General features: G+C 38.3%; 1 pseudogene; it reads right to left on the bottom strand.

Moving 5' to 3' along the window:
• Nucleotides 1–4,035: 4,035 nt before the first annotated feature.
• LOC115790111 (olfactory receptor 142-like) lies at nucleotides 4,036–4,964 on the bottom strand (annotated as a pseudogene).
• Nucleotides 4,965–7,892: the final 2,928 nt, after the last annotated feature.

The following is a 7,892-nucleotide window of genomic DNA, read 5'->3' on the forward strand; positions in this document are numbered from 1 at the left end:
GATCTTCTCTCTTGCTCAGAGAGGGTCCTTAATCTGCGGGGTCCATAGTTTGGTCGCGTCGTTCTGTCATGGCCGGGGAGGAAACGGGCAAGGAAGGGCAAAAACGCAGGACTCCAGGGGTAACTTAAAAGGGCGTTTATTCCACCGGGGAAACACAAAAATACAAAAACCTTGGAAGGGAGGCACAGGGAGACGAAGGGCAGGCGCAGGGACCCGGGAACACAGGAACACAGAAACACACGACACACAACGTCAACGACGCGACAGAGAACAAATGAAACTGAGGGCTTAAATACACAATGGGTAATCAGGGCAAGAGGAAACAGCAGGGAACACAGGTGAGGCAAATGAAACTAATTACACAGGGGAAGCAAAGCTAAACACAAAGCACAAGGAAATCACATTGGCAAAATAAAACAGGAAGTGATAACCAAGGAACACGCAGACAAGTCACAACACTGGGAACATGACAAACATACAGGGAGGACAAACTCAGGAAATAAACTATTAACACAAAACGCTGGGCCAACGGCCCAGGACATGACAATATGTTTGAGCTGCTAGTGTTAATATTGTGTTTCTTTATCTTCAGAAAAACATCTCTGTCTTTATTACTTGTGATATGATCAGATATAAAAATAAGTTCAGACAATTATTTTAAGTCTTTGACAGTTATAATTTGGTGTGAGCCATTGGGGGTGAGGGGAGGGCAACAGGACAAAGATATGCTGTGGAAAAGAGCCAGAAATTAATAATAGTTAATGATTAAATGCAGAGCGCTGTATAAACACATAGAAACTGATAAAGGTCAGTGAAAAAAGAAACTCTCAGTGCATCATGGGACCCACCCAGCACCCTAGACCTATTACAGTATAACTAAGGGAGGTTTCAGGGTCACCTGATTTAGCCGTAACTATAAGCTTTATTAAAAAGGAAAGTTTTAAGCCTAATCTTAAAAATAGAGAGGGTTTCTGTCTCCTGAATCCAAACTGGGAGCTGGTTCCACAGAAGAGGGGCCTGAAAGCTGAAGGCTCTGACTTAAATTCTACTTTTAAATACCTTAGGAACTCTAGGTGCTCTATTGGGGTGATATGGGACTATGAGGTCTTTAAGATAGGGCCTGATTATTGAAGCCCTTGTATGCAAGGAGAAGTATTTTATTTCAATTCGGCATCTAATATGGGAGAAATCTGCTCTCTCTTTCTAGTCCCTGTCAGTACTCTAGCTGCAGCATTTTGGATCAGCTGAAGGCTTTTCAGGAAGCTTTTAGGACAGCCTGATAATAATGAATTACAATAGTCCAGCCTAGAATTAATAAATGCATGAATGAGTTTTTTAGCATCACTCTGAGGAAGGATGTTTTTAATTTTAGGAGTAAAATTCAAAAAAGCAGTCCTACATATTTGTTTAATATGTGCATTGAAGGACAAATCCTGGTCAAAAATGACTCCAAGATTTCTCACAGTGTTACTGGAGGCCAAAGTAATGCCATCCAGAGTAAGTATCTGGTTTGACACCATGTTTCTAAGATTTGTGGGGCCGAGTACAAGAACTTCAGTTTTATCTGAATTTAGAAGCAGGAAATTAGAGGTCATCCAGGCCTTAATATCTTTAAGACATTCCTGCAGTTTAACTAATTGATGTGTGTCATCGGGCTTCATTGATAGGTAAAGCTGAGTATCATCTGCATAACAATGAAAATTGATGCAATGCTTTCTAATAATACTGCCTAAGGGAAGCATGTATAATGTAAATAGAATTGGTCCTAGCACAAGAACTCCCTAATTAACCTTAGTGTGTGAAGAAGACTCCCCATTTACATGAACAAATTGGAGTCTATTAGATAAATATGATTCAAACCACTGAATTACCTTTAATATCTATGGCATGCTCTAATCTCTGTAGTAATGAATAATGTTCAACAGTATCAAAAGCTGTTGGTCCAACAGGACAAGTACAGAGATGAGTCCACTGTCAGAGGCTGTAAGAAGATCATTTGTAACCTTCACTAATGCTGTTTCTGTACTGTGATGAATTCTGAAACCTGACTGAAACTCTTCAAATACCAGAAATCACTTTTTGGCACAAGACCGGCTATTCAAATGATAATTGCGCCATTGCCACTGTGGCATGTATATTGTGCATATATGCAGTGCAGTACACATTCACATTTAAATTCAAATCAGTTTATTGCAGCCTTTAAATTCTAATATATTGGTATATGTGTTTATTACAGGGTGTACCCTGCCTCTCGCCCTCTGACAGCTAGGATAGGCTCCAGCCCTCCTGTGACCCTGAAAAGGATAAGCAGAAGAGAATGGATGGATGGATTTTTATTATTGCAACAATACAATGTTTTAATAGACAGGAAAGAGTATACTTGATGCCAAGATTTACAGAATTTTTCAACACCAGGATCTATTTTCAATACTTCCTATTACCTTAAAATTACATTATCAAAGAACCAGGTGAAATTACATGTCATGAAAAAGATCGTTTCCTTTGTACACTTTTTTTTTCTTTGTACGATTTGGAAAATGGTGATAATTGTGAATGACCCCTTACTGATTTGGCCTATTTTTAATCAAATTGGACTGTACACAGCCCATGAACTAAGTGACTTTAACTCCCTTGTTTACATCAGGATTTAGAAATAATGTCAAGGTTTCCATTAAAGTGCTGTATCTGACACAATCATGATTAGCTTTTCATCTCATTTTGGAGTCACAGTATCAGGACATTTTGAAATCCTAGCAGTTAAGAGACGAGTTTATAACTTGTTTATTGTTAAGGATGCCAGTTTGAATCCTCAGACTGTCACTGCTGGTAAATGGTAAATGGACTAGTTCTTATATAGTGTTTTTCTACTCTGATTGAGCACTTAAAGCGCTGGGAGACACTGCTCGGTTCACCTTGAATTTCTCATGGTTCAGTGTTCACTTCTATCATTGTAACTGCAGCCTATATCCCCTGGGTGCTAATGCTAAGCTTGCTAACAAATTATATACAGCCACTGGCAAACAGCAAACTGCTCACCCCGAGGCTGCATTTATTGTTGCTGATGATTTTAATAAAACAAACTTAAAGACAGCACTCCCAAAGTTTGTAAGTAAGTTTGTGTGTAATGAGTTTGCATGGCACGTTTCCTGCAATACAAAAGGAGACAAAACTTTGGATCATGTTTACACAATCAGGGGAAAGAACAACCTAATAAACAAGCAGCTAATAGTCACACTGATGACCTGGTAGATGTTGAGAGGTGAACAGACAGGATGAGACTAGCTAGCAGTGATGTAGAGACTGAAGACTAATAAGTACCAAGTTAAACTCAACTATTAGTTGAGTGTTTTAAACAACTACCAGTGGGAGTTAAGAATAGCATTGATTGACTTATGATGAGAAAATATATAAGCAAAATATATGAAAAGGTTACCTAGGCAACTGAAGCCTGGAGTTCATTGTTAGGTTTTCCTGTGGAGGTTGATGATATTCTTGAATTTCCTCCTTCTGAATTCACAGAGTCTGACTGAGGAAGTCCAAATTCTTCTGAGGCGTTTTTGCAACATTTTAAATCCTATTGAGCATCAGTAACTCGATTTCCTCAGAAATCTGATTTTTCATGCTGTGATACCCACTCACATCTCACTGTCATCCCACTGAGAATTTTCCTCTTTTAGGACTTAAAGATTGAACTATATACATAGAACAAATTACTAAAAGAATAACAACTCAAATATACACAAAAGCTATGTGTGTCATAGATGATGGTAACAGTTTATTCAGTTATCTTTTCAGATACATGTGTGGAAAAATCTTCTATTAAAATACCAACATCCTCACAGTATGAGATACTAAAGTATAGATATCAATTATGTAATATACATTATGCACAATTCAACCAATTCAAGAGCTTATTCATAAGCATTATGGATACCTGTATTTACAGATTAAAACAGGCTGAGAAGTTTGGATTAATGTTCTGAAATGTTTCAGTAAATGTTCATGAAATAAGGACAGTGATGGGGAAACTTCATTTCAAAGCTCTGCATTTAATATGAGTCGTTTACAAATGTTCCGGATTTTGGTCATTTTCAGGCCGTACATCACAGGATTGAAGAGCGGCTGGCATGTAAGAAAATATAATGATAAAAAGATGCGCAGCATGTTGGGCACATTATTCATATTAAATCTGCTCTGTAAGATTTCAAAGCTCGCGCCAAAGGAAAAGTTCAAAATGGAAGCCAGGTGAGGTGTGCAGGTACTGACAGCTTTCTGTCTGGTCTGATCAGAACCAGAAAAACAAACCAGCAGAATCTTCATGTAGGTGTAAAGAATAAAAGTAAGGCACCAAAGATCATGCTGAAAGTAGCAAGGAGGCCATACATGTTAATCACAATGGTGTCTGAGCATGCCAGCTTGACAACAGAGTGTGTGTCACAGTAAACTTTGTTAATGATGTTTCCACACAGCTGCAAACGTGAGGTCAAAAATAACAATGGAGCCATTGCAAAACAGGGATACAACCATGTTATAGCTGTAAGTACGGCAATTTTTTTAGATGTCATACGTGTGTTGTATTGCAAAGGATAACAGATAGCAAGGTACCTGTCATAAGACATGATAGCTAAGTTCAAATATTCTACAGCCCCATAAATGTGAACACAGAAAACCTGCAGCAAGCACAGAGGAGCAGAAACAGTGTGAACGTCAGAGAGGATCTGAATCAGGAGGGATGGAAACAGCCCTGTACTACCATACAGCTCATTTACAAACAGGCTGCACAGAAACATGTACATAGGTTCATGTAAGCTTCTGTTCATACAGATAACCACAATCAGCAAGACATTGGAAACAATAATGAAAATATACAAAGTCAGAATAATAACGAAACATAAGTAAGTTACACGTCCTGTGTCAAAATAGCCAGCAAGAGTGAAATATGAAACCTGTGTGATGTTTATCATCATTGTTCTTTAGATTTACAACAATAAACTGGTTCACATCAATAAATTATTTGTTATCTCTTGTTATAGGAATGTAAAAAATGTATTTGTTTAAACTTGGACTGGATTGGCACGTCTTGCAACCTATACATCAGACACACTGGGAGATGAATAAGTGTGCTGATACTGAAGAGATTCATATCAGGCAGACAGCTTAACTCAATAACAAGCTTAGTTCAGAAATAATCATGTTTGTGAATTTCATCACCAACCTGTTGTGCTGTGGAGTTTGTCTCAACTGAGCTGAAAACTGAGCTTCAGCGTCTTTGAAGGTTTCCCAGAGAGAGAGAGAGTGTGTGTGTGTGTGTGTGTGTGTGTGTGTGTGTGTGTGTGTGTGTGTGGGGGGGGGGGGGGGGGGGGGGGGGGGGGTGGGGGGTACATGCCAGTCGTTACTGTATATTTTTAAAATTTAATGCAGAAGGCTCTCATAATCATGGGGAAAAAAGACATGTTTATAGGTTTTCCTCTGTACACCACCACAGGGGATTGTAACTTAAAAAAACAATATGTGATTGAGTTCAGACTTTGTTGTTTAAGACTGTTTAACAACTAAAGTTTTTTTAAACACAGTCCCCCCATTTTCAGAGGTCAAAATAATGAGACAAACTAATAAATTTTAAATATAAAGACTCTTTTCAATACTTGGATGAAAAAACAAGTCTTCCTGAAGTCTAGAAAACAATGAACATAACCAAATGTTGTTTCCTCTTTTGAGTTGCAACTGATAGACTTTATTTACAGAGCTGTTTCTTTCTCCCCACTTTTCTCTTCCCAACATTGTAGTACAAGTTAATCTTGGTTTCATCTGCCCAAGCTTTTTCTTTCTTTTTTTTTTTTTAAAGAACTGTGCTGGCTCTTTAGAGGTTTTCTGGCAAAGTCTAATGACCCTCCTGGTCTTAAGTGTAAGTGGTTTGTACCTTGTTGTATATCCTCTGTATTTCCATTCATGAAAGCACCTGCAGCATGTAGACTGACAGTGACACTCCTGTGTCCTCAAGACTGTTCTTAACTTGGTTAGATGTTAAGAAGCTGTTTTTCTTATCTGTGGATACAATTCTGTCATCATGAACTCTCCTGGGCTTCTGTGCTCTTTCAGGCCTTTTGTGTGTTGCTAATCTTGTCAGTGCATTTATTCACCAGATTGTTTATCTGGCCATTTTAAAGTTTTGTTGTCTCTCAAAAAGGTTCCCCTCACTTGCACTAACATCTAAGCCCTTTTTATTGGGCTTAAATGTCCATGTTTAACCCCTTTGGCCATAAGACAAAGAGGCTGATGTATCTACTGATAGATCGCATGATTTGTTTGTGAAGGAAGACACCTGAAACACTTTATTTAAAAAAGATAACATTTAATCTATTAGAAAATCAGAAGAAATCACATGTGGACAAATCTGGTTGAGGGAGAGACAGCAGCTGCCTGTGGCTCCCTCCCCAGGAAGAGCACTGCTCTAAGCTTAACATAACAGTTTTATACTGCCACTATCTACATGTAAACAGAGTCTGGGTGCTGTGAGTTGGCCTTCATCATTGGGTCTTGTCCAAGCTGTTTTTCATGACCCAGACTCCTCTCATCAGCGATAAAGGCAAAAGCACATCTTCTGTCCTGATGTTTCAATTACAGAGCAATCTTGTCTAGATTAATAACAGAACATGGTGACATTGGTGATGTTTTAATTGAACATACTGTGGCCTAACCTCCAAGATAAGATGCACTGAGACTGAAAAGTTAGTCAGGTATCTGTTGCTCTCTGTCTAATGTATTATTTAATTGTTTATTATTTGGTTGATCCACTGTTTATTAATTAATTTCCTGGAATTTACCTTTAAACATTTGTCCATTGTCATTTTATTCTTTGGGTAAAAAATAAAACCCCAGCACTGCACTCAGAGGGGTTTTTCAATGCACAATGAGTTGTGTATTTAACCACCTGTTTTGGGTAGAAGCGTGAACATTTTTAACCGTCTGTCACTGTACTTCAACTGCCTGGAAGCCTGCCAGGCAATATAAAACCACACATAGAGTTTATCTCTCTGATTGATCAAGTTCTACCATTAATTGATGCTTCAGTCTTAAATATGATCATAAACAGCATTAGTGAAGGTTACAAATGATCTTCTTACAGCCTCTGACAGTGGACTCATCTCTGTTCTTGACCTGCAAGACTTCAGTGCAGCTTTGATACTGTTGACCATAATATTTTATTACAGAGATTAGAGCTTGCTATAGGTATTAAAGGTACTTCACTGCAGTGGTTTGAATCATATCGATCTAATAGACTCCAGTTTGTTCATGTAAACGGGGAGTCTTAAAGACATCAAGGCCTGGATGACCTCTAATTTCCTTCTTCTAAATTCAGATAAAACTGAAATTCATGTACTCGGCCCCACAAATCTTAGAAACATGGTGTCAAACCAGATTCTTACTCTGGATGGCATTACTTTGGCCTCCAGTAACACTGTGAGAAATCTTGGAGTCATTTTTGACCAGGATATGTCCTTCAATGCACATATTAAACAAAATTGTAGGACCGCTTTTTTTGCATTAGTGCAATATTTCTAAAATTAGAAACATCCTTTCTCAGAGTGATGCTGAAAAGCTAATTCATGCATTTATTACTTCTAGGCTGGACTATTGTAATTCATTATTATCAGGCTGTCCTTAAAGCTCCCTGAAAAGCCTTCAGCTGATCCAAAATGCTGCAGCTAGAGTACTGACAGGGACTAGAAAGAGAGAGCAGATTTCTCCCATATTGGCTTCTCTTCATTGGCTCCCTGTAAATCTAGAATAGAATTTAATATCCTTCTTCTCACATACAAGGTCTTGAATAATCAGGCACCATCTTATCTCAAAGACCTCATAGTACCATATCACCAATATAAGATAAGGCT

The sequence above is a fragment of the Archocentrus centrarchus genome, chromosome 13 (assembly GCF_007364275.1).
Source record: "Archocentrus centrarchus isolate MPI-CPG fArcCen1 chromosome 13, fArcCen1, whole genome shotgun sequence".
NCBI classification, from domain to species: Eukaryota; Metazoa; Chordata; class Actinopteri; order Cichliformes; family Cichlidae; genus Archocentrus; species Archocentrus centrarchus.